The 27,266-nt window shown below is 41.9% G+C and overlaps 1 protein-coding gene across 2 annotated transcripts in view; it reads right to left on the minus strand.

The window, feature by feature from the left end:
* Window positions 1–27,266, minus strand: part of LOC143440783 (ubiquitin carboxyl-terminal hydrolase 29) — a 219,763-nt gene that overhangs the window by 185,397 nt on the left and 7,100 nt on the right. Inside the window, exon 2 of one of the 2 annotated variants that reach the window (XM_076927560.1) lies at window positions 25,307–25,445. The gene's annotated coding sequence lies outside the window, so the exon portion shown is untranslated. The remainder of the gene's footprint in view (window positions 1–25,306; window positions 25,446–27,266) is intronic. The other variant, XM_076927561.1, reaches the window with a different exon arrangement.

A 27,266-nucleotide genomic window follows, 5' to 3' on the forward strand; every position in this document is an offset into this window, starting at 1 on the left:
ATGGTCCATTCTGACAATCAGTCCATTGATACCTAACAAATTCCCATAAATTTTGTATCTTAAAAAAAGTTCAAGCCCCAAGGCAGTGATGCAAGTCTTTAATTTTAGCACTCAGGAGGTAGACATCAGTGGGTCTCTGTGTTCGAGGCCAGCCTGGTCTACAGAGATAGATCTAGGACAGCCAAGGCTATACAAAGAAACCCTGTCTCATGGAGGAAAAAAAGCTCATAGCCGGGTACCATGGCACATATCTTTACATAGCAAGTTTAAAAACAGCCAGGGCTATATAGTGAGACCTTTTCTCAGATAAATGTTTTTAATGTTAATTATCATTTCACAGTCCCATGGGAGGCCAGGAAAGCTCAACTAGACTCTTTGCTTATGATCCTCCAGGACTGGGTTCTATTTTATAGGCCTTGGAAGAAGAATCAACAGGTCCGTATCTTTGCCATTTCTAACCTCACTAGTGACCCGTCTCAGTGATCCTCACCTCCTAGCATAGTGACTGGTGTGAGGAACCTAGACTTCCAGTATCTAATCACCAGCTCTATGGTGAGCCATCTGGGATGTGGCTCTTTCCACTCTCCCCAAGACTGCAGGCAAAAACAAAAAATGGCCAAACTCTTTATAAACCTAAGGAACCCTGAGCCAGAATTAACAGGCCAAATCATTGCTGACTTCCTGAATTACAGAAACGACATGAATTCCAAGCAAGTATGGTGGCACTCACATTTAAACCCAGCCCTTGAGAGGCAGAGGCAGGTGGATCTCTGTGAGTTCAAGGCCAGCCTGGTCTATATATCCTATTTTAGACCAGCAAGGGATACAGAGTAAGACCCTGCTTCAAAAAAAATTATTGGGACAGGGTGTATGTGTGTATGTGTGTGTGTGCGCACGCGTGTGTGAATACATTCAGAATATCTATGTATGAAATTCTTAAAGAACAAATAAAAATAGTGTTTAAGAGGAAGTGGCAGGAGGTAATAGGGTTAATTATTTTAAGCCACTAGGGGTTTTTTGTTGTTGTTATTTCTTACATTTCAAAAGGTTTTATTATTTTTAAGTATGTGTGTATGTGTGTAGAGGTTGTTTGACTCTATGAATACAGGTGCATGAAGAGGTTCGAGCTCACTGAAGCCGAAATTACAGGTGGTTGTGAGACTGACATGGTTGTTAGAAACTGACCTCAGATCTTTTAGAGGAGCAGAATACTCTCTTAACTACAGAACCATTTCTGCAGCCTCTTTTCTTAAAACAAAACAAAACTGTGTTTATAGGTGTGTGTGTGTGTGTGTGTGTGTGTGTGTGTGTGTGTGTATACATGCATGCACGCACGTGTGTACATGAATGAGTGTTTGCATGCACACATACATGCCTGAGGAGTTGGATACCCCAGAAGCTAGAGTTATGGATGGTTATGAACTACCCAACGTTGGTGCGAGGAACTAGACTTAGGTACTGTGCAAGAGAAATACATGTTCTTAGCCACCAGGTCATCTCTTCAGCCCTAGGGATTTTCTCAGTTGGGTTCATTGAGATGGGAAGACACATGCTGACTATGGAAGGCACCACTGCCTGGGCTGTGTCTGAGATGAATGAAAAAGGAGAAGTTAGCTGACCACAGAAAGTAAGGGATAATTCGCAGCTCTCTGTTCTTGACTTCCTACCTCCTTGCCCTCCCAAAATGATGGGCTGTAACTTGGTTGGTTTTTTGTTTGTTTGTTTGGTTGGTTGGTTTTCAAAAAAACAAGTTCTCACTATATAGCTTTGGCTGTCCTGGAACTCACCGTGTAGACCAGGCTGGCCTTGAACTCACAGAGATCCACCTGCCTCTGCTTCTCAAGTGCTGAGATTAAAGGTGTGCGCCACAGTACTTGGCTTGGACTGGAACTGGAACTATGAATCAAACAAACCCCTTCTCCTTTAAGTTCCTCTTGTTAGTGTATTTTACCACAGCAGTGGAAAAGGAAACCAAGACAATATTCATGAGCAGTCATCCCTCTATAGCCATCAACTGGGTACCAAGCCATACATCCATCCATAATTTTGCAGGGAACTTTTATCTCCAAACCTTAACATATATTGTATTTACTTTGTGGGAGCACGGTGAGATGACTAATGGCTCACCACATTCATACACTGAATTCCTCATCCACTCAGAATGTGACTATAGTTAGAACTAGGGTCTCTTTTTGAATAATGGAGATCAGGGTGAACGCTAAGCTACTATGACTAACATCCTTAGAAGAAGAAAAGAGCGTGACTCAGACATGCACAGAGGAGCATGTGATCTGACAAGAAGAGGCACCTGAAAGTCATGAGAGGGAACTGTGGACGGGCCAACCGATTGTGGGGGTGGGGGTTTGGAGAGTAGAGATTAACAAAGAAATCTCTACCTGTCAGGAACACTGCAAGAACCAGAAGACCAGGACATGAGCTCTGAGACAGTGCTTTCTGTATATGACATGGAAACTTCACCTATGAACTCTCAAGGACATCCTGGCCTGAACAAGACCAGCATAGTTGATGCCACCAGTTGACATGACGATGATGGGGAAAACCTCACAAGGCCCCACCTCTATAGGCAGAGCTGCAGGCAAGCTCTTAATGACTACAGAGACAAGGAGAAGCAGTCTTCTCCAGGGACAAGGCCCCTGAGAGATCATCCACCCCCAAGCAGTCAGCCCTAAATGCGTATACATATGAGCAGCACCAAAAGGGCTTAACAGGACGTGTGTGTGTGTGTGTGTGTGTGTGTGTGTGTGTGTGTTGCGTACACATGCACAAAACGATGAATTAAAAGGTCATAAATTTGATAGGGAATGGGGAGATGGCCCAGGAGGAATGGGATGTGGGGAGGGGGAGGGGGGAAGTGTAAATACAGTTCTCACTTATGAAACTCCCAAAACATTTTCAAAAGAAGGAAAGAAATAACATACAAAAGGCCCTGACAGTGGGAAGACTGGCAGCTTTACTTCACCTGGGTTTCAGGCCATCAGCACGCTCTGAAAAGCCTGAGTTAAAGGAACCCAGTGGGCTGGGTCGTATGCTAATGACTCATGAAAAGCCACTGCAGACCTCACTCCTCTCCTCTCCATTCTTGCCCTCTGGGAACCAAGCCATAAGGCAGACTTGGAGCACCTTTCCCCTCCCCTCGACCTCTCGCCTAAAAAGCTTTCCTCTTCCCAGTAATCATCCACCTGTCTCCATGCAATTCATTATAAAGAGGCACAAACACCTGGAAACTTTAGCATCTGCCTTCCAGACTCACATCAGCACCTGGATCTTGGAACTTTTAGCCTCCAGAAAAACGATAACATTTTCTGCTGTTTAAGTCACTACATCTGCTACTACCCTGTCGTGATGGCTCAAACCAATGAATCCAGCTAGATATCTGAAATTACAAAAAGACAGTACTCGATTTACTTCTTCCCACAAGAGAGAGCTAGGTTAATCAGGAGTCTCTCTGAAGCATGGAACTGTTCTATGGAGGGTCTGGGGACAGCAGAGGACAGGTGCTGTCCAGCTTTCAAAGACAGAAAAGGACTGACATTAACGTCATCTGCAGAAGTGTGGTCTCTGGAGTGAGACCCCACTGGATTGGTTGGCATGCAGAGGCGTGTTTATCAGACTGAGTCCATCTTTGATGGGCCCGGCTCTCCAAAGCAAAGCAATTGTTTGGCTTGCAGAAGCGTGTCCACTGAGGCGAGCCGTCATTGATCAGCTGAACAGGGTTGTATCTGATTCTGATAGCTACTTCCTTCCCTGGCTATGAACCAATATAGCTTTTCCTTAGTTCACGGGAATTTTCTTATTCTTGACATATTGTTTTTCAGGTAACTGTGGCCCTAATACACTGTCAGTGGACTGAGACAAGGCTGTACATTACTTACAAGTGGGAATGATCATTATTTCACCACGTGTTGGGAAATTTGCATGAGAATGGGTCAAGGGTGTGGATATGAGCAATTTTAACTTTCGTTTACTTATTTTTTTAATTTAAGATTATATGTATTTATTATATGCATGTGTATATATGTATATAATATATGTACATACATACATACACACATATGAATGAACAGATCTGTGAGGATGAGCTGGTACAGGTGAATCTGGAGCCATCAATCCCTCATAGCCTACAATTATGGGTAATTTTCTAAGGAACACTAGAGCCCTTCAGTTTGGAGTCAAACATGCTTCTGGCCCAGGAGAATTTGGTGTGACCTGGAAGTGACTTGACAGATTCTCTCAAAACCCAAAACCAAACTAAAGCCAAACCAAACCAACCAACCAACCCAAACAAACCAACGAAAGGCAAAGAAAAAAAAAAGTAGAAGAAATAAAATAAAAGTTAGGCAAGGTAACTAGCTCTAGAAACTTCAGTGATTGATGAGAAGAAACACAGTGGGGGTGACAACATGGAGGTGGCTGTTGACCTTGACAACAGGGCTTTTAATGGAATGGCAGCAAAGTAGACCTGACTGGAGCCAAGCAAAGAAAAACTGTGACAATGCAGCCAGGTCTTCAGAGGTGATGTCAGAAATTGACACAGAGCCATGACCATCGGCACACAGAGGTCCAGGAAGGATGTATATGTCTGCATGACTGTGTATGTGTGTGTATGCATGTGTGTGTATATATATATATATATATATATATATATATATATATATATGTGTGTGTGTGTGTGTGTGTGTATGTGTGTGTGTAATATGTATACATAATGTATATATGTGTGAGTGTGTGAATGTGAGTACATGTGTGTTTGTGTGTGTATTTGAGTGTATGTGCTTATATATATTTGTGTGTGTGTGTGTGTGTGTAATGGCCAGGTTATACTGTGATAGACAAGGAGAACATATAGGAAATAAAGTGACATCAGATGCCCGGGAGACATGTTAGCCACAAGGACAGACACAGACTTAACGTGAGAGGTTGGTGGTCAGCCTTCTTAGGCAAATGGAGATATGGGGTAGAGCCCTAAGTCAGACTACTCTATCTACGTCCTCCCACAAAGGTCAAGAGAAAATCACTGAGAAGAGGTGGAAAGAACGTAAGAGCCAGAAGGCAGGGAGGACTGTGAAGTGCTGTCTTCTGGACATGGCATGGCTATTATATTACACTTACGAACTCACAACAGCTGTGGATACCAGGCCAAGACCTGACCCACACCAAACCACTCACAATTCCAACAAAGAAGGGTATTCCCAAGACCCCAGCCCTCGCTGAGAACCCACTGGCAATAGGTGACTGCTGGGAACGAGACAGTCAATTCTCTTTGAGGGTATGGTATTGGTAGCTTGCCCATGCCCCGGTGTCTGTTCCAAACCCATAAGAATGTGGGTAGCAATAATTGAACTCAGTATATTAATTTTTTAAAAAAGGACATGAAAGTGGGAGGGAGATTGTGTGTGTGTGTGTGTGTGTGTGTGTGTGTGTGTGTGTGTGACAAGAGGACATCGAGGGAGAGCGGGAGCCAGAAGTAGAAGAAGGATGTGATCAAGATCTGTTGTATACATGTATGAAATGGTCAAAGGGTAGATACAAATACATTAATACAATTAAAATGAACTTTAACAACGTTAAAGAAATGTGGAGACGTGGGGGAAGAATCTTGAGGCTGAGGTATATGATCCCCAAGGAGATGTCTCAAATGATCCACAAGGAACTGAGACTCCACAAGAGCCTTCCAGCTAACATCCTCACTTCAGTATGGTCCCTTCATTTCTGAGCTAAATGCCAGGTTGGGACTGAGACATGTCTCCCTTACTACCTAATATGCAGAGCTGGGTGTGTGGAGGGTAAGGGAAAATAGTTCTGCTTACAAGAGCTGTCCACATAGTTTCATAAGTATTCCAGAGATGCAAAGTTGCCAGTCAGCAAGAGACCCCCACCCACCCACCCCCCACCCCCCTACTGATTTTTCTGAATCAAACCCTAGTTCCTTGTTCTTATCAAATGTTCTCCCATTTCGGGAAGCTGCTGATCTCCAGTCACTTTGTAACACAAAGGCTCTCCATCTTACAGTGGTCAGAAAAACGGCCCCAAGTCATACCCACTGAACTAGATTCCAAACTATACCCCAAGCAATATAAATATTTTCACTGGGATGGCGAGATTGCTCAGTGGGTAAAGGAGCCCAATGACCAGAAGCCACAGGGTAGAAGAAAAAAGCCAACTCTGGCACATGGTCCTCTGACTTCCACGCACAGGCCACAGTATGCACGTCCTCCCTTCACCACTCACACAAAATAAACAAAAATGTAACAAATTTTTAAGGAAATAAACTCAAGTTAATTGTTTTCAACGTTCACGATTATGACCTCGTAACTATTTGCATCAAAGTACAAATACACAAACACATACACAAAGTGGTGGGTTTTTGTTTTGTTTGTTTGTTTGTTTGTTTGTTTGTTTTTAAAGTGTTTCATGAGCTGATAAGAATGTAGCTCCCAGAAGTATTCAGGTAAAACTATTTTTTTAAGTCAAATGTCCTTCTGTGCTTAAAAACCCTCCTAGTCTCTCCTGGGGTGTTGTGACAAACTGGGCTTCCAGATAAGGCACCTCGGAGACCTTTACAGGATCTAACACGGATTTTTATTTCAGAAAGTTCACAGGGGATGGATTAAGGGTACAAATGCCAGGGGAGAGGACACATGGCAGGAGTCCAAGCTGAGGGTGTGGTGGCCTTCACCATGTTGGAAACAGTGAGGTGAGGGATGAGGAACAAATTATTTTAGGAGACAGCACCAGGGAACCTGGTGACAGATGGGACATATCAGGTGTGGCAGGGGCAATGTCTATGTTCCTGCCCTGGGTCCCTAAGATGAACTATAGTTAAGAATGTGTAGATATTAAGTCTTCTGCAAGTCAGAGTCTGATGGCCTCTTTACTTCTGGAAGGAGGTAAAGTATCCCCTCTCTAGCAGGAAAGACATTAAGTTCAGAAAGTAGATTTTTTGTTTTTGTTTGTTCCTTGTGGGACTCCATGGAAGTTCTAAATGGTTCAAAAGTCAGAGGAAGGGCTGAGGAGATAGCTTGGATGGTAAAAGGCTGGCTTTACCCGCTTGCTTTAGATGAGGACCTGAATTTAAGCCCCCAACGTCCACATAAAAAAGTCAGCTATGGTGACAAAGCTGTACTAGATCTCAGAGCTAGAGCAGAGACGGGAAGATTCTTGCGGTTCACCTGCCAGTTAGTCTAATTGAATGAGTGAGATCCAGATTCAGTAAGAGACCCTGTCTCAAAGTTAAAAAAACTGGTTGACACACATTATGGGAGCTGGAGGGGGGGGAGGCTGGCATCAAAAATAGTAAAGTAAGTCTGTGTCACAGGCCTAGGGTCCCAGCTTCTGGGGAAGCTGAGGTTAAGAGGATCACAGGTGCTGCTACCCACTGGGCTATCTTGCCTGCACCAACTTGATAGTTTATTTAAGGGGAGGAGTGATGCGATCAATTGTGTTTTACCAGAAATTAAGATATCAGATTCATCCGTGTGGAGGCCCCAGGAGCTAGTGAAAATAATACTTAGGTGGTCAGATGAGAGTGGGTTTCAAGGTGGGTTCAGAAGCCACCTGGGCAGCCTACATATGCCTTTAATCCCAGCACTCTGGAGGCAGAGCTAGGTAGAACTCTTGAGCTAGAATCTAGTCTGGTCTACAGAACGAGTTAGAATCTAGTCTGATCTACAGAACGAGTTTCAAGACAGCAAGAGCTACACTGAGAAACCCTGGTTCATAAAAGCAAGAGAGAGGGGTAGAGGGAGAGAAAGAGAGAGAGAGAAAGAAAGAGAGGGAAAGAGAAAGAGAGAGAGAGAGAGAGAGAGAGAGAGAGAGAGAGAGAGAGAGAGAGACCAAATGGGAGACTCTGATTCTTTTTCCTGAAGGGATTCAATATTAAAAAAAATTAGTTTTGATGACCTTGACACTAAGGTTCTTAACATCTAATTGGGAGGATGACCTTCAATTCATAAAACCTTTCAAGGACCACTGGGGGAAATGGCTTGGTAGAAGAATGTGTGACCAGTATGTAGGAGGTCCTAGGTTCAATCCCTGGTAATGGACACAAATAAGTAAAAACTATAACCTTACTATACTAGAAAAACCTGTCTAAGACCTTTAGACAAAGATGTGACCCTGATCAGTTTACTATTTCACAATTCTCTCCTCTAAGTCTTGTCCAAATGACAAATTCTTAAGAACACAAATGGCCCAGACTGGTAATCTAGCTGACATGGAGCAAGAAGGAATGTCCATAGAGCAAAGACTAACACGGCAAGAAATGAGACTTTGAGTTTATAATGTTGTAACCACAAGTTATCTACCCATCCATTCATCCCTCTAGCTAGGAAAGAATATACAATTTGTGAATGGATTGGTGATCCCAGAAAAGCAAGAACAACTCATAACAAAACATTGTGCCAATCATTTTATCTGTGTTTCTGATGAGGCAAAGAATTGGCAAACTATGACCCGTAGGTCAAAATGGGTTCATAGCCTGTTCTTACAGGACTCAGGGGTCATGATTTGTTTGTCTGTTTGTTTTTAAGATAGGGTCTCTGAGCTAGTCAGAGTGGGCATGGCTTAAGAATGGAGTAACCAGGGGCTAGAGATGGCTCAGTGGTTAAGAGCACTTGTTTTCACAGAGGACCTGGGTTCAGTTCCCAGCACCCACATGGCAGCTTACAACTATCTGCAACTCTAGTTCCAGGGGACTCACACCTTCTGGCCTCTGAAGCCACTGCATACATGTGTGTTAAGAACACAAATGGCCCAGACATCCTCCCAATTAGATGTTAAGAACCTTAGTGTTGAGGTCATCAAAACTATTTTTTTATATTGGATCCCTTCAGGAAAAGGAATCAGAGCCTTCCACATTCATTCTCATTCTCTCTCTCTCTCTCTCTCTCTCTCTCTCTCTCTCTCTCTCTCTCTCTCCAAGGTTTCTCAGTGTAGCTCTGGCTGTCCTGGAACTTGCTCTGTAGACCAGGCTAGCTTCTAACTCAAGAGTCTGCATACACATATGCAGGCAAATAGTCATATTCATAAAATTAAAAAAAAATCTTAAAAAAAAAAATGGAGTGACCAGGTCAATGGACATTTTCTTCTTGGGAAAGATGATTTTTGTCACATGACCCAGAAGGAAAGGAAGGAGTCCTGGACAGAAGACTTCAATAACAGAAACTCTGTGTGTGTGTGTGTGTGTGTGTGAGAGAGAGAGAGAGCGAGAGAAAGAGAGAGGGGGGAAGGGGAGGAGGAGACAAGAAATGAGAGACTGAAATGGAGACAGAGAGGGGTATATGTGTGTGAGTGTGGGCATGTGCTCACTGCCTTTGTAGAGACTGGAGAACAACTTTTTTTCTGGTCTATCCTTTCTGCCTCATTTTTTGAGGCAGATCCTCCTTTGCTTCTTTTCTCCTGTGCCGCATGCTGCATACTTCATGTTAGCTGGTCAGCAAGCTTCCAGGAGAGTCTCTTATCTCTGCTCCTCATCTTGCCAAAAGGAACACTAGGATTACAGATGTACATCACTACACACGATTTTTAAAAATGTGTTCGGAGATTGAATTCTGGTCATCAGAGTTGAATGGCCAGGGCCCTTTACCTACAGAGCCATCTTGCAGGGCCCAGCCAGATCATATTTATAACCATTAATTACACTGACTATATGTCTGGAATTTTCATTTACTTCAGTCAGTAAATTTTTCTTTTTATTGAAGCCAAATTGAAGTTAAAAATCTTGCTTTAGATCCCAGGTCATTTATGTATTTTCCTCTCTCTCCCCCCCCCCCATTTCCCCTTAAATTCTATGAGACAGATGGTAAATATATTTTGTTCACTGGTACAGTCTCCTTGCCTAAAACCATGTCTGACATAGCAAGCATTGCTCAGTGTATGTGAGTGTTCTTATTATTCATTTGGTATTGGTCTCACCCCAGTCCCAACCGGCTCATTTCCATGCAATGCAGTGTTTGGCTTCATTTTAACTCATTTGTACATGCCCCAGACCTCTGTATATATCCCATATATAATAGCTCCCTTTGTGCCATAAGAAATAAGAGACTAGACCGCATCTGTTTTAATAACAATCGCATCCTGTGGACCCAGCATGGCCTAGCATGCAAAACCCCACGTCCTAATCCTCATTGGTAAAATGGATTGATAAATGGTAAGCATGAGTGAAGTTAACGCCAGCCACTGTGGTTGGTAGAAGCTTCTGGAATGAGAATCTGTGACTTTATGAGGTCTACAAAGAGTAGCCACCTTTCTCCAGTTCTGGAGAGAGCAACAAAATCCTTGCATAAGCTAACAGTGAGTTAGTCGGGGATTCAGGGAGCCCTCCCTTCCCCCACCAATTTAGGTTGTCTCCAATTGTTCTGGTTTAGTCCCTTTCAAGAGCTGTTAGCTGTTGTTAGCCACAGAGTCAGGTTCACTTTATTACCATGGAAACTGCAGCTGGAGTGGGAAAGGAAGGGATTGAAATTTTCCAGCTCTTGAGACAGGCTGGGAGGTGGTAAGAGGTGGGGAAGGAATCTGACCAGCCTCAAGAAAATGTAACATTCAATGTTTAATGAAGGTGTGAGACTAGAAATTAACCATGTTTCTGTATGGGAGCTCTCAATTAAGGTGACATAAATAAGAGCTGGAGAGATGGCTGGGTGCTCAAGGGAATTCAGCTTCCTACTGTTTCAGAGGACTCAGCTGGATTCCAGGGATCCACATTGGGCAGTTCAAAACTACCTGATCAGACCTCGCTGGCCTCCGAGGGACACCTCATTCATTGCACATTCTCCCTCTCCCTCCCTCCACCCCCCCTCTGTCTCTGTCTCTGTGTCTGTCTGTCTGTCTGTCTGTCTCTCTCTCTCCCTCCCTCTCCCCCCACCCCCACCCCGTCTCTGTCTCTGTCTCTCTCTGTCTTTCTCCCTCCCTCTCCCCCCACCCCCACCCCCGTCTCTGTCCCTCTCCCTCCCACCCCCACCCCCGTCTCTGTCTCTCTCTGTCTCTCTCCCTCCCTCTCCCTCCCACCCCCATCTCTGTCTCTGTCTCTGTCTCTCTCTGTCTCTCTCCCTCCCTCTCCCTCCCACCCCCATCTCTGTCTCTGTCTCTGTCTCTGTCTCTCTCTCTCTCTCTCTCTCTCTCTCACACACACACACACACACAATTAAAAGAAAAAAAAATTTTAAAACAGGATGTAAATACCACACAGCCCAAGTTTATAAATTTCTGGGATTTTGTTTGTTTGTTTGTTTGTTTTCGGTCAGGCACAGTTTCTGATCTCCCTCGGAACAGTGCGATTGTTTGGAGGTGCATGTTTATACATTCTCTTGCAATACAGTTTCTTTCCTCCTCCAGTTCTTTTTCTAAGAGTATAAAAGCCATCTTCTCAGGCTTAATAGTTGCATTAGGGTGCCAGACAAAATACAGGACAGCCAGTATATCCAAATTGGACATCATTCTTGGGTATGTGTGTGTAATTGTTTATTTAAAATTCAAATTTAGCTGGGCTATTCCATGTTTCTCTTGTAATTTGCTAAATCTGGAAGCCCTAGATCTCTCACACTACGCTGCTTTGTAACAAAGGCAACATTTGTTTTATCAACTCCTCTATAGGGCCATTCACCAAACAGTAGAGCAGTAGACCAGCAGTTCTCAACCTTCCTGATGCTGCCACCCTTTGATACAGTTACTTATGTTCTAGTGACCCCCAACCATAAAATTATTTTCATTGCCACTTTGTAACTGTAATTTTGCTACTGTTATGAGTCGTAATGTAAACATTTTTGGAAATAGAGGCTCGCCGAAGGTGTCAACACCCACAGGTTGAGAACCACTGACTCTCACAGGTTGAGGACACAACTCTCTCAGGGCTTAGTCACTGCAGGAATAGTTATTGAGTGGGTTAGGAATACAGTTCAGTTGACAGAGTGCTTGTCGAGCGTGAATGAAATCCTCCTACGTTGGACCCCAGGACTCAGGATGGGCAGGCTAGATGATCAGAGGTTCAAAGTCATCTTGGCTATCATAGCTAGTTTGAGGTTAGCCTGGACTACATCAGATTTTGTCTTTTAAAGAAGCTAGATGGTGGTGGTACTCACCATTAATCCCAGGAACTACAGATGAAACGCTAACATTATTACTCTGTACAAAATGCAACATGAAGTACTAATGTGTTGAACAAATAATAATAGCATGAGATAAAAATTAAGTTACTAACGCATTTCATTTAAAATTGACTATGTAGCCAGGTGATGGTGGTGCACACCTTTAATCCCTCTCAGAAGGCAGAGACAGGCGGATCTTTGAGTTTGAGGCTAGCCTAATCTTCAAAGTGAGTTTTAGCACAGCTAGGACTACACAGAGAAACCCTGTCTCAAAAAGTATATATATATAGAAAGAAAGAAAGAAAGAAAGAAAGAAAGAAAGAAAGAAAGAGAAAGAAAACAGAGAAAACCCATTATTGAACACCGATTCCCTCAGATCCTCAGGTATAATAAACAGAGGCCATCGTTGCACTGCCCATCATCTTCAGAGGAATCGGTGGGCAGCCTATAGCAATGGGCATGTGCAAAGACTAGATGGGAAACCTGGGGCTAGATGCATGCCCAGAGTGGCTGGGCCCATAGCAGAGTAACTGAGTAACTTCAGCTCATAGGCTTTTGAGCAGGGAAATGTCTCAGGGGGCTGCCCTTAGCAGCCCATTGGGAGGCCAGGATTTAGTTGATGACAGCACAACCCAGATTCCCTAAGGGTTAAAAGATCCTAGAACCAAAGAGTAAAGAACAGTAAAAGCCCAGGACCTTCTCTTACCGTCCCCCCACCCACGTGCCTTTGCACTATAGCTGCTGTGTTCTCTCTCAGAACTTGGCGTTCCTAATTAGAATCAGCCAGAGGAGGAGAAAACCTGTAAGAGGCTTAGCAAGGGGTCTGAGAATTCTTTGCCAAGGTAACTGACCTTTAAAGCTTTATTGAGATTTGATTCACGGAAGTCAAAACTGCACCAAACATGCAACTCCATGTTGTTGTTTTAAGGAAATGTATAATGTGGTAGTTCCTTGCTCCCGATCTCTTTTTGTTCCTTGCTCCCGATCTCTTTCTGGATCAGCTGTGGGCCATCACTAGCATTTGCTTTCAGAACACCTCCACCCACCCCTCACGGGGGAGGGGGGTGTCCTCCTTTCTACCAGCTCATTTGTGTGGGTTGTGGCTCCCAGCCCCAGGGAAGCAACCATCAGTCTGTCTTTAGGTTTTCCATTCCCAACATCTCATAAAAATGTAATCTTCGCTATTTGTCATCCCTTCTTTTAACTAATCAGCCCTGGATGTTTGTCAGAGTTGCAGGTTTATCAGGAGTTTGATATCCCCCTTAAATGGTTTTAGAAGTTCAGAACTGCACCGCTGGAGAGTCAGGTGAGTTGTGGAGAATTTTGAGTGTGACTGGAAAAAAGGTCTGGCCACCCTGACTCGCATCCTACTCCCAAACCCCTTAAGTTTGGCTTCTTTGGCTACTTTCTCTTTACCCTCCATTGAACATGCTTGTTGTTTTTTAATTTACTGATGGGAAGACTGTTGAGGATGTTCACTTAGTTCTCTACCTGGCTTGGCTTTAGATCCAGGCCCTCTCCCTTATTAGTAAAGCAACTCTTGTGTTCTCAGAGAACACCGGTTTCTGGATTAAACGAGTTATTGAAGAGAAAGTGATTGCATAGATTCAGCCATCTGGCTGAAACCATTTGCTCTCTGTTTCATGCTTACTTCTATCTATGTATCCATCCACCCATCTATCTCTTCATGAACTCACAAAACCAAACAAAACCAAAAACCAAACAGGGCGGATGTGATAGAAAATTCTCTTCATCCCAGCACTTGGTAGACAAGGCAGAAGACTACTAGTTTGAGGTCAGCTTGGTTTACATAGAGACTTCCAGGCCAGCCAGGGCTATATAAGAAGACCCTGTCTCAAAAAACAGGCAAACAAACAAACAAACAAACAAATGCAAAAGGTAAAATCTCACCAAGGCTCCATGGTTTCAAAAATGGCGATTTTAACTGTATAGAAGTGATATATAAAGTTTGGAAGGGAGCAAGTGTTTGAGTGGTTATATTAATCTAGCTGTGGGATAGTTTTACTTCTGAGTTCACTATCTCTATTCTTAGAAGGGACTCTTTCAAAGTATTGCCTTTTTGTTAATTTTTGTGTGTGCATGTGTGTGGGTACATGCCTACCACAATGTGTAAACAAAGCAGAAGGACAACTTTCAGGGGTTGTTTCTTCTACTGTGTGGGGACCAGGGGATCAAACTCAGGTTGTTAGGCTTGGCAGCAAACTCTATTACTATTGAGCATTCTCATTTACTTTACCCGTTTAGACGGGGTCTCCAGGCCAGGGTGGCCTCTCCATGTCCTAGGTAGGCAAGCAAGACCCTTACTTAGCCTTCACCATTTTTGCTGTGCTGGAATCACAAGCCTGCACGAGTATGTTTGGTTGTATGTAGCACTGAAGATCTAACCCGGGGCTTTGAACATGCTGGGCAAACATTTTACCAACAGATATATACCCCAAACTATGATCCTGTGTTTGGGAAGGAAAAAAAAAAAAAAAAAACTGGTGGTATTAAATTTTGTTAATAAGCCCTTTTTTTAAAAAAAAAACAAAACAAAACAAAACAAAAAAAAAACAATCCAGGTCAATTTGTAACACAAAATTATTTGCTCACTTGCAGTTGATAGAAATTTAATCCTCCCTCCCCCCCAAGATTATTTTCATAATTTTGGTACTTAATATTTTTCCAACAACGGCTGTTCAACTCTGGAAATGAGGGGTGTGCTTGATACATGCAGATTTATTTGATTATAATCAAATGCTATGGCATTAAGAGGGTACACAGTCTGTGGAGGTGGAGACATGGGTTAGAGTCCCAACTTCTCCCCTTTTTCTTAACCTGTTTGAGACGCGGGCTTCATCCGCAGAAGTGGGTAACAATGGCAGGCTACCTTCCTGGGCTGTCAGGGGGATTAGCTAGAAATGTCTGACTGAGCGCGCAGCACCTGGCAGCAGAGAGGACATTGCGCAACCGTCAGCTGTTGTTATTTTCATTATGCTGAGTTCCTTCCAATTAAAATCACTCGGGGATCGTAAACCGCTGTGAACCAGTTAATTAAAACGAACTGGGAAGAACTCCACTGGTTTCTAGGCCTTGGCATGCTTTGTGGGACGGATGAATTATCTGTTCCTTGAAAGTTGGAAGGAAGTTTCTGCTCCTACTAAAGTCACCATTTCGAGTCATGCCTTTTCCTCCCTTTTGAGGGGTGGGGAGATACTTATTAAAACACTCCCCTGACATTTAAATTAGAGTTTTAAATTTAAATCCTAAGGATGGGGCCAGCCAACTCTTTCTGTAAAAAACAAAATTTCAGACTTCATGGCACATACAGTGCCTTCTTTCTTAAGAATTATTTTACAATTGTGTGTGTGTGTGTGTGTGTGTCTGTGTGTCTGTGTGTGCGAGCGCCCGTGTGCAAATGCGTGTACACTAAGTACCAGTGACTTCAAAGGGTGGGAGGTGGTGGTAGATTCCCGGAACCTGAAGCTACCAGGTGGGTTTCGAGCTGATGTGTGGGTGCTGGGAATTGAACCCAGGTTTTCTGGAAAAGCAGCCAGTGCTCTTAATCACAAAGCCATCTCTACAGCCCTACAATCTGGGATTTAATGGTCGCCAATTACTTAACCATTGAGCCATGTGATTTTGAACCCATTGCCCAAGCCTTTCTGTACCTGGCCTCTGTAAAATGGGATTTACTAGTTGTACCTACTGTAGACTGGTGTCATGAGGGTTTGGTAAACAAACAGCTATAAAGTGCTTAGAAGCGTGCCTGCTGTTTATCAGTTATTAGCTTTAATACTTCAAAATAAGGTATATTCGGGGTTTCAAGTGCCTGTGCTATGTTGCTAATCTCTCTCTCTCTCCCCCTCTCTCTTCCTCCTCTTTCTCCCTCCCTCTCTCCCTTTCCTTTTGCTGCTCTTAAGATGTATAATGCATGTGAATTAATCCTTGGGAGGGTGGAAGAAGTTGTCTATAAACTGACAAGGGCTTGGAGCACATTTTGATGAAGGCATTCCTTTGACATTGCCAAGTTCTTAGGATCTACCTTTCCAGAATGATACATTTCATTACGGCTTTCAAATTTAATAGCCTAGAAATGTACCCAGTGGTTATTGAAGAGTTCAGGCACCTGGCAGATTTGGAATTCATTCCGAGACCTGCCATCCGCACTAACTTGTAAGCTGGAGGGGGATTAAAAAAAAAAAAAAAAAAGAAAGAAAGAAAAGAAAGAATAAAAGACACTAACCTTTCAAGGCTCACCTCTCCTATAAAAGCTGGATAAAAAGAGCAGTTATGTCATAGAGTTCTTACAGTAATTAAATACACCGTGTGTAAAGAGTCGGGGGGGCCTCACACATTATAAAATTTTAATAAGTGATAGTTATTATTTTTACTATCCTCCAGGGCATTCATTCAGGAAGACCCATTTAAGATTAAATGCCGTTTGCTGAGTTCTTAAATGAACAGTGTTCTCCTCTTACTGTAGGTCTGAAGTGTCTACCTGTGGGGCTGGAAAGATGGCTCAGTGGTTATGACTGTTTATTGCTCTTGCAGGGAACCAGAGTTTAGTTGTCAGCATTCAACACCCAAACAGCTCACAACTGCCTGTAAGTCCAGTCCCAGAACATCTCCCCTGCCCCCCCCTCTGTCCCTCTTTGTCTCACACACACACATACACATTTACTTCAAAATAAGGTATATTCGGGGTTTCAAGTGCCTGTGCTATGTTGCTAAGATCTCTCTCTCTCCTTCCCTCCCTCTCTCTTCTCAATCTCTCTCTCCCCCTTCTCTCCCTTTCTGAAGAAAAGACACACAGTCTTTTTCTTTTCTTTTTTTCTTTTTCTTTTTTAAAGATATGCCTAATTGTAGTATAAGAATTAATTGGTTCCTGAAGATTGCCTTCATGAGCCTGTTAGTCATGCTTTCTTAAGGGTGGGCATTTCTGATGCTCAAGGGTGTGGGAATGTTTTAGAACACAGTAAGCAGTAGAGACTGAACCAGATTTGAATCTGTCTTTTATCAACTTATTAGGTTCTGAACTTGAGTAAGTAATATCCTCTATGAGTTACAGGCTTCTTATCTTTAAAACAAGCATATGGGTTTCAGTTTCATTAAGGCTGCTGGGTGGATGAATGTAGCCATATGTGTATTTTTAATATCAGCTTTATTAAACCATGATTCACATACCTAAGATTCACCCATTGCAATTGTATGATTTGGTAGCACCAAGCATACACCAAGAGTCACCCAGCTATTACTGCAATCAATTTAAAGACACTCTGACCTATGATCCTTGCTTTCCCTAGCCTTGGGCCACTATTAAATTTACTTTATAAATTCTCCTACTCTTGACATCTGTGTAATGAAATCATCTGATAGATGGGATTTTTAAGACTGGCTTCTTTTGCTTAGAAAATTGTTTTCCAACTTCATGCTATAATGTATATCAGGACTTTTTTTTATTTTATTACGTATATGGGTGTTTTGCCTCATGTATGTCTACGTATCACATGCATGCCTGGTGCCCCAGGAGGCCAGAAGAGAGTATTGGATCCCCTGGAGCTGTTGTGATCCACCATATGGGTGCTGGGCATTGCACCTCTGTCCTCTGGAGGAACAGTGTTAATTGCTGAACCATCTCTCCTAACCTCTCTGCTTCTTAACTACAGATACAATGATACAATGTGACCAGCTGCCACCAGTTCTTTCCGCTCCTCTTGAAGGACTAAGCTCTTGCAAGCTCCAGTTTCTCTGCCTTGATGGACCTACCCTGGAACTGTGAGCTGAAATAAACCCTTTCTTAAGTTGATTTTATCAGGGTGTTTTATCTCAGCAACAGGGAAAGTAGCAGATGCAGTATGCCTTCTGTCTTTTTAAAAGACACTTGAGAAGCTTGTGTAGACTAATAGTTCTTGGGTACGTGAAGGGAACTGCCAATCAAACTGAGATTTCAATTTCTGGTCCCGTAAAAATGAGTGCAGTTCTTTATGGGTTTTCCAGCTTATTGGCATAGAATTATGCATCATTGTGGTTGAAGAGTCTGACCTCTGGAGTGACTAGTAACTCAGCTTTGAGCAAGATTCCATTTCCTTATATTGAGATATAGATGAGGGCGCTGTAGAGGTGGCTCCAAGATTAAGAACACTTGCTGCTTTTGTAGAGGACCTGAGTTTTGTTGCCGGCATCCGTGTTGGGCAGCTCACAACCACCTATAACTCCAGATCTAGGGGATCCAATCCACACTTCTGGCCTCTGTACATATGATACACACACACACACACACACCACACACACACACGCACACACACAATTCAAAATAAAAATTAAAAATAATTAGTGAGGATATCTGACTCAGAAATATTGTGAAGATGAACAGAAAATACATAGATTACTTGATTCATATCTCACACTTAAGTTTTTAATAAGTACTTATTTTTATCTCATGGATTCTAGAGTGCTAGGTTATTGCGTGTGTGTGTGTGTGTGTGTGTGTGTGTGTATATGTCTGTGTGTTGTATCAACGCATGCACATACATGTGCTTAATATATATGTGAGTGTGCAAGTATGTGAAGGCCCAAGGGTGACATTGGGCGTCTTCCTCAATTACAGTCCCTTTACTGAGGCAGATTCTCCTCAACCGAAATTTTCAAATCTATATTTATGCTTTCTGATTCATGTTTTACCTAAAGATTTTGCATGTATTTCTCCATTGTGGGAGGAGCACATGTGTAGAGGTCAGGGGATCATAGGTGTGGGTTCTCTCCTTTTGCCATGTAGATCCTGGAGATGGAACCCCTGCTGAGCCATTTTAATGTTTGTCTCCCTGTTGTCTTTCCCCATTTTCTTTAGCTTTGTCCTATGGTACTGCCAGATAGGAATGCATTTTCTCTTTCTCCTCAGTGACAGACATGTTGTGGCTGTGGAAGCCATACGTCTAGTTTTGACCATATCCTAAAAGCACTGAATATGGATGGAAATTCCGGAAGTTTCCAGGACATGAGTGGGATTGGAGTGCCAGTCACACCTAGTGGGGAGTCTTTGTGGCTCTCCAAAGTCTCTAGTTTGTAAATAGCTGAAAGGAGTCTGATTCCATTCTCTTAATAGTTCTTTAGCCGATGTCTCATGGTACTTCTTTGTGCGTTTGTATGTGTGTGTGCATATTGCATGCATGAGAGTGTGCATGTGTGCACACATGTGAAGGCCAGAGAACAACTTGCAGGACTCAGTTCTCTCTCTCTAGCTTGTGGGTCACTGGATGAAACCGAGATCTTCCAACCTGGCCGCAAGTGCCTTTCTCTGGATAGCCATCTTGCTAGGCCCACCTGGCTGTTCTTTGAATAGTTGGATCTAGCAGCAGTATGAAAACGTCAGTTGCCTTTCATGTGGATGTTTTAGCTTTAGATTGTATAACTCCTTAAACAGGTGGAAAAAAAAAAACCCTAAATTTAAAATTTCCTTTAAGAACGCTTGGTTGTATTTTCATCATTGAGGACTGTAATGTAGATCTGAATTTACATATCAAACACACACACACACACACACACACACACACACCCCAACACAGTCCCAAGAGCTTGTTTATTTATTTTGTAAATTAGTGTTTATTGTAATCTGACTATTCAAGCAACGAGCTAGTCCTGAGGACTTCCAGAGCTCTGGCGAGACCTCCGGAGTCCCCACTTAACGTCTCCACTTACTTTAGAATAAGCAATTCAGCCGTTACATATCCCAGAGACTGCTTACTTTCAGGCCTTGCCTGTGTCTTGCATCTCAGATATCCACTAAATAAAACTTCTGTCAACCCAATCTCCCCAAACATGATTGCAGGGGCAATGTCTGATGCCTTTTCTCTTTGCCACACATACACAAATCATTAGCAAGATTTATTTATGTAGCCTTGAAAGAAAGGCTTGAGATTGTTCGTTTCTCCCTGTCTCTGCTGTTTCTGTGCTCTGAGCTCTGCTGTTCTTTATCTAGGAAACTGCCTCATGACAGGTCCTCTCTGCTCCCTGTCCGTCGTATCTCTAATCTCCTAGCTCTCCGTAGAACAGCACAATCATCTCATAATGCATGGTGTCGGGCCTTATTTAAAAGTATTTAGACACTCCTTACCATATTTAGGATTTTAGGATTGCATTTTAATAGCTTTTGCTCTTTTTTTTTCTCTATATTTTAATTTTTCCGCGCGCGTGTGTGTGTGTGTGTGTATGTGTGTGTGTGTGTATGTGTGTGTGTGTGTGTGTGTGTGTATGTGTGTGTGTGTGTGTGTATGTGTGTGTGTGTGTGTGTGTGTGTGTGTGTGTGTGTGTGTGTAGGCCCAAGACTAATAGCCACAGTTTTTCCTCCATCACTCTGCTACGTTATTCATTAAGCCTGGGCAAGCAAAGCCAGAGTTCTCTGATAAGGCTAGTCATGCCTTTGAGTTGCCTTTGAGGACCCCCATCTCTGTTTTCCCAGGCTAGACTTGCAGATATGCCGCCATACTCGCCCAGCATTTATGCTAGTTCTGGGAATCCAAACTGGCTTTCCTGCTTAAGTAACTAGCAAGTGCTCGAACCACTGAGCCATCTCCCCAGCTCTTTATGTTTGTAATTAAATGGAAAGTCTTGATGTTGGCCCTGACTCCCGAGGAGTTCCACACCCACGCAATCGCATCCATCCCGCTTTATGCTCCACGTTTGTCCTTCAGACATTCTAGTGGTTTGTCTCCCTGCCTGCTTTCCCTTCTTTCCTTCTCTCTTTTATTTATTTTTCTAGCCTTTATGGTTTTGTACAGTGCAATTGTATCCATCTGGAATGTTCCCACACCTGGCTCTTCTTAAAATTTAGTCTTAGCTGCTTCTTTTTTTCTCAAAGAAGCCTTTTTTTCTGATCACTCCGTGTCCACCATAGAAACAATCTTCCCCTATGTTTGTATGTTTGAGTCTCCTCCTCCAAAGCATTTAGCGTAATCTTTACAAGTTTATCTGTCAGCTTACCTACTGGATGTGACTTCCAAGCTACAGACTAAAATCTCTAAAGGCATACTTAACTAAATAAATGAATTCACACGGGAACCACTTTAATTTCATGCACGAGGAACCATGCACGCGGCCTAGCATTTGCCCTTATCGGTAGTAGGTGCCCAAATAGTAATCGAAGGACAGCTAAATCCACTTGAGCTTATATGGACCCTGCCTATTGATATCAATGCTTCCTTACGATAGCTCGCCTTACAGTTTATTTCTGACTCTACGACCCAGAGAGTGCAATTTGCATTCATTGGAAATTATATTTTGAATTTTTATTTTTTTTCCCTCAGGGTAGCAATATGTATTATGATGCTCTCTAGGGAATCTGGGCAGGAAGCCATCACTCCCAATGAGCTACATGATCATGAGGCTAAACAACAGATATCTTCTTTTTTAAAATTTTAATTTATTTTTTTTCCCCCTTCGGGACAGGGTCTCATGTAGCCCAAGCTGGATTCAAACTCACTATGTAGCTAAGGATGATCATGAACTTCTGAGCCTTCTGTTTCTACCTCCCAATTGTTGTGATTATGGGTGTGCATTACCACAGGTAGCTTTGTATAGTGCTAGAGGTCAGACCTAGGGCTTTGTAAAGGCTAGACCACTACTGTACCAACTAAGGTACATCACCAGATAAAAGCATATTTCACTGTGTTCTGTATTGTTAAGCTATGTTTGGTATGTGAAATTTTTAAAACTTAATTTAATATGTATGAGTGTTTTGCCTGCATCTATGTGGGCCATGTATGTGCCTGGTATCCAAAGAGTGCACAAGAGGTCATTAGATGCCTTGAAACCAGAAAGGGATGATGTGCTAAGATTTGAACCTCACTCATCTGCAAGAGCAATGAGTGCTGTTAACGGATAAGCCGTCTCTCAGCCTCTAGAGTTATTTTTGAACTTGAGATATTTTTACTTTACAGTGAAAGGATTTGCTTGTACACAGTGCCATCATAAATAGAGGGTGCCTGCAGTTTGATTTAGAAGTAAATACAGTGGGGCTGGAGAGATGGCTCAGTGGGTAAGGCCACTTGCTACACAGGATCCAAGCAACCATGTAGGCAGATCACGACTGTCTGTAACTCCAGCTGCAGGGATCCATCACCTTTTCCGGGCCTCCTTGAATCTGACAAGCGGTGTAAGCTCTTTCATGTATGTGCACACATGTACACCTTAAAAATAATAAAAACTGAATCTTGTAAAAAAAAAAAAAAAAAGAACTAGAAAATCTAACCAAGTAGTTATGAAGGAGATTGAATCTATGATTCAATCCCAAGAGAGAAGCCCAGGACGTGAAGACCTTAGTTGTAAATTAACCAACTATTCGAAGACAAAGCAATCTTATCACATCACATTCAAAGGTCCTGGAGAGAAAGAATGTTCTTATACTTATTTCCCAAGGGTAGCATTACACTAACACCAAAGCTAGGCCAGGACACTACCAGAAAACCCAGGTCCTATTCCTGATGAACACAGGCACAAAAATCTTCTGCCAAACACCAGGAAATCAAATTTAGCTCATTAAAGGATCACATAGTGTGTCAAGGGGAAGGGACTGCTGTATGGTCCTGAGGGAAGGATGGTTTAACAACCAACCACAAGTCAAACACTGTGACAAACACTTCAATGGAACATGGTCACCCCAAAGATCTGTAGATGGACAAAGAGGATTTAGCCAAGTTTAACATACTTTCAGAATAAAAAGCCAGTGATTTAAGTGTGGGAAGAGCGAACCTCGGCATCACAAGGGCTATGTTTAGCAAACTCACAGTAACATAGTGATGGTAAAACAAAATAATGAGAGTTTTTTCCTCTAAAAATCAAGACAAAAAAAAAAAAACACTTTTGGGGTGAGGTAGGTGGGGTAGGAGACAAGATCTTTCTGTGTAGCTTTGGCTGTCCTGGAGCTCCAAGTGTAAATCAGACTGACCCTAAAACTCACAGAGATCCTCCTGCCTCTGCCTCCCATATGCTGAGATTAAATGCTTGACTCTCGACCGACCATGCCTCGCAAGACAGAAATGCATTCTTGTACCACTTCTTGTCAGCAGGATCCTGAATTCCTACCCAGAACAACTGCATCAGGAAAAACAAGACATTAGAAGATAAAAAGAAATAAGATGATCTGTCTGTAGTTGGCAAGTTCTTTTATACAGAAAGCCCCAAAGACATAAAACTAACTTGACAGAATTAATAGATTGGTTTAGTAAAGGTAAAGTTGGAGGGTACAAAATCAACATAGAGAAATAAGTACCTTTTACAACAAAAGTGAAGTTTCTGGGGAAAAAAAATCAAGAAAAGAGGGCCTACAAGATGGCTCAGTTGGTCAAGGTGGTTACAACCAAGCCTGACTATTGTAGCCTGACTATTGTATAATAGCCTGAACTATTTAGTTCAACACCCTGGTCCCACATAGTGAAAGAAGAGAACCAACTCCCAAAAGCTGTTCTCTGACCTTTATACACTAAGATGTGGGCACACACACACACACACACACACACTTACAAAAACAAAGAAAACCCGATTTACAATGCCATCTTTTAAGAGTATTTCAGAATAAATTGAAGCAGGTAAAAGATGGGTATAACAGACACTGAAACTTACTGATTACAGAAATTTGAGAATATACAAACAAATGGCAATTTTCTTGTGTCCATAGATTGGAAAATTAATATCAGCACTATTCAATATGGTCTATAGACACAATGTAGAAATTGAAATTCTAATAATTTTTTTTTTTTTACAAATATACTACAGGCAAAAATTAACTAAAAATGGACTCAAGACCATTTAGACTCCAAATAAGACTACTTGTCTTTCAGATGTTAAAAAAATATTTGATACCTAACTCACAAAAAAATATGTAGGTAAGTAAGTAAGTAAGTAAATTGGATTATAGAAAACCAGTTTGAAACTTCCGCAGAACAGGGGAGATGTACGGTGCATAGACCATGTATAAAATGAGAGAAAATACATGGAAGCCACATACCCAGCAAGGAGTTGGATTCCTAAATACATAAGTAACTCAAAAGCAACGATAAAAATATTTTTTAAAAATAAAATAACTTTCTTCTAATTAGCTGTCTAACAAAGACGTCACATAGCTTTTTAAGGAGGACACCCAGACATGAGCCAAGTCCCAAATGTCACTCATCCCAGAGGACTTCTGTGCAGTTACAGAGGTTGAGACGAGGCCCGGGAACGTTGCTGTGGTTTTATGCTATCACCGTCGCTTATGCATTTATGTACTTACCCTACCACACACACACACACACACACACACACACACACACACACACACTCACACACACACACTCACACACACACACACTCACACACACAAAGAAAACTACAACAGATTAGAAACTATAAAAGCAGTCATCTTTACACGCCTCTTGATGAATCACATGTCCTTTACCTGCCTTCTGCCCCTCCTTATCACTTGCTATAACCCTTACTTAGTCTCTTTTTTAAATATTCACACTTATATCTCTGTGTGTATGACAATTAATATATGTAATATATACATATGTATATAAATATTACACACACATATATACATACACATGTATACATCATAGGCTGGGATCTACATATGGAGACCAAGATACTGTATTTTGTTCTTCCTGAGTTTGAGTCACTTCTTTTATATTTTCCCAAATCCACCCATTTTTTTTTCTGCAGGACTTGTGACTTCTGTTTCTTCACAGCTGAGTAGTTAGTATTCCATCTCTCTTCCCCACCCAAGGAATTTTAAAGTGACAATGACGACAAAGGACTCCAACAGACATTTATCAGAAGATGCCATCAGGTACATGAAAGTACGCTCAGCACTAATAATCGCAGCAGAAAGGCAAACTAAAGCCAGGATGAGATGTCACCTCATACCTTCTAGAATGGCTGGTATAAAACCAATGTATGGACATGGGTGTAGAGAGAAGTCTTGTTAGAGAGATGTAAATAAATTCATCCGTTATAGAAAGCGATATGGAAGTTGATAGGTTATAAGTGACGCACACCATGGCGTAAATACAAGCAATTGTGATCCATTGATTCTTACCTACCTTAAAAGGCAAGAAATCAAACAATTTTAAACGTACACTTACTAATTTAAGACAGTAGTAATGAAGCCGCCACAAGCTAAGATAACACGTTAGTGAAAAAAAAAATTGACTTTTGAGACAAAAGATTACCTGGTAGCATCGTTTTACATCACTGGAAATGTCTTCGGTGTCAGACTTGATAGGGAACAGCTGGAATTCTTATTTGCTGGAGCCTTCAGCCTGTTATGGTATCACAGGTCATATAGCCTCAGGAAAACGGCACTGTACACTTGGAAGCAACAATTGTTATAAGCAACAAAGACAATACTGTGTATACGTGTTCATGTGTACGTGTGTGTGTGCAGGTGAAGACTAGGGGTCATTGTCCCTTGTCTTCCTCAGTCTTTCTCCATTTTATATTTTGAGACAAGGTCTCTCATTAGACTTGCTGTCCAATAAGCCCCAGGGATGCTTCTGTCTCTGTCTCTCCAGCACTAGGATTGCAAATGTGTCCTATAAGCATCTCTTTATTATGTTGGTGCAGGGGATCAAACTCAGGTTTTCACACTTATAGGGCAAGTACTCTGCCGACTGAGCCATCTCCCAATCCGAAACAGAAATACTTTTGATTGATATAAATCTGTGGGTTGTGACTCTGAGGTAAAGTCTATTTTAGTATAAATTTGGGATGATAGAGGTAATTTTACAATAGTATTTAAGATATGTTAATAGTAAAGATATTTAATGACAATAGATATTTTTTTCAGTTTTAAAGTTTCTACTGGAATTACTGGAAATATATATATATGTATATATATATATATCTTATAGATGAACATTTTATGGATACTGTATCTTTCAAGAATCTTAAAGTTGAGGCTAGAGAGATGGCACGGAAGTTAATGGTGCTTGTCGATATTGAATAGTGCCGATATTAATTTTCCAATCTATGGACACAAGAAAATTGCCATTTGTTTGTATATTCTCAAATTTCTGTAATCAGTAATTTTCAGTGTCCTTGCAAAGGACATAGATTTGGATCCCAGAACCAATAAGGAGGCTTACAAGCATCCATCACTGCAGCTTCAGGAGGAATACAACACCCTGTCCCAGGCTCTCTAAGGCACCTCGTGAACACGAGGCAAATATGTATAGGTAGGCAAAACACCCATTCGCAGTAAAAAAAATAAAAAATAAAAAAATCTAAAAAGTAGAACTGTAAAAAGCAACAAATTGCTTTTATAAACAAAAGGGAAAACTATTATCATGCTCTAAGAGGCAGAGAAAAATGGAAATGAGGTGAGAGTAGAGGGATGTCACTGGCTAAGAATTCTACTGAATAGAAGAGAGATATCACATCCCAACTGGTTGCTGATATTCCAACCATATTCTTATACAAAAGACTGTGGGGAAAAAAACCAGCAGCCTTAGAAAGAGATGTTGTGCCTGACAGGAAGGTCTCATCTGCAGTGTTAGATGGCAAAGGAATAATATTGTCAGGACAAAGAGAAAACTTACAAGCAGCATCTTTAAACCCCTTACCTGACTCTGTAGATACTCAAAAATATCTTTTAAAGGTGTTGAAATGGGGTGGGGATTATGAACCTGTAAAAAAGGAGGGGGACTTAAGAATGAATGCCTTGGCAATCCATCAGACCATATGATTAATATTTTCTACTATGGATTTTGGGGTGGTTGGAGGTTAAAGCTAGCTGGGTGCTGTGGTGCATGCTTTTAATCCCAGTGCTCAGGAGGCAGAGAGGGGCAGATTTGAAGTCTGAGAGGTTAAGGTTAGCCTGGTCTACATAGTGAGTTCTAACACAGCCGGCGCTACACAGTGAGACCTTGTCTCAAAACAAACAAAAAGCCAAACCTAACTGGAAAAAAATAAACAAAAAAGGTGTAACTAAATGATGGTAGAGATGGGAAATTCAATGCATTGTTAAGGTGTGCCAGAATCTCTGCTTTAATATATTTAGTATTTTTAAATATTTTTTTAAATAAATTAAGAATTTAAAAAATTAACAGAAATCAAATAAAAGAATAGAAAAAACAAACAGAAGAAAATAAAAAGCAATAAGGTAAACTCAGCCAACCCAACAGGAAGCTG

This window comes from Arvicanthis niloticus, chromosome 30, assembly GCF_011762505.2.
Source record: "Arvicanthis niloticus isolate mArvNil1 chromosome 30, mArvNil1.pat.X, whole genome shotgun sequence".
Classification (NCBI taxonomy): domain Eukaryota; kingdom Metazoa; phylum Chordata; class Mammalia; order Rodentia; family Muridae; genus Arvicanthis; species Arvicanthis niloticus.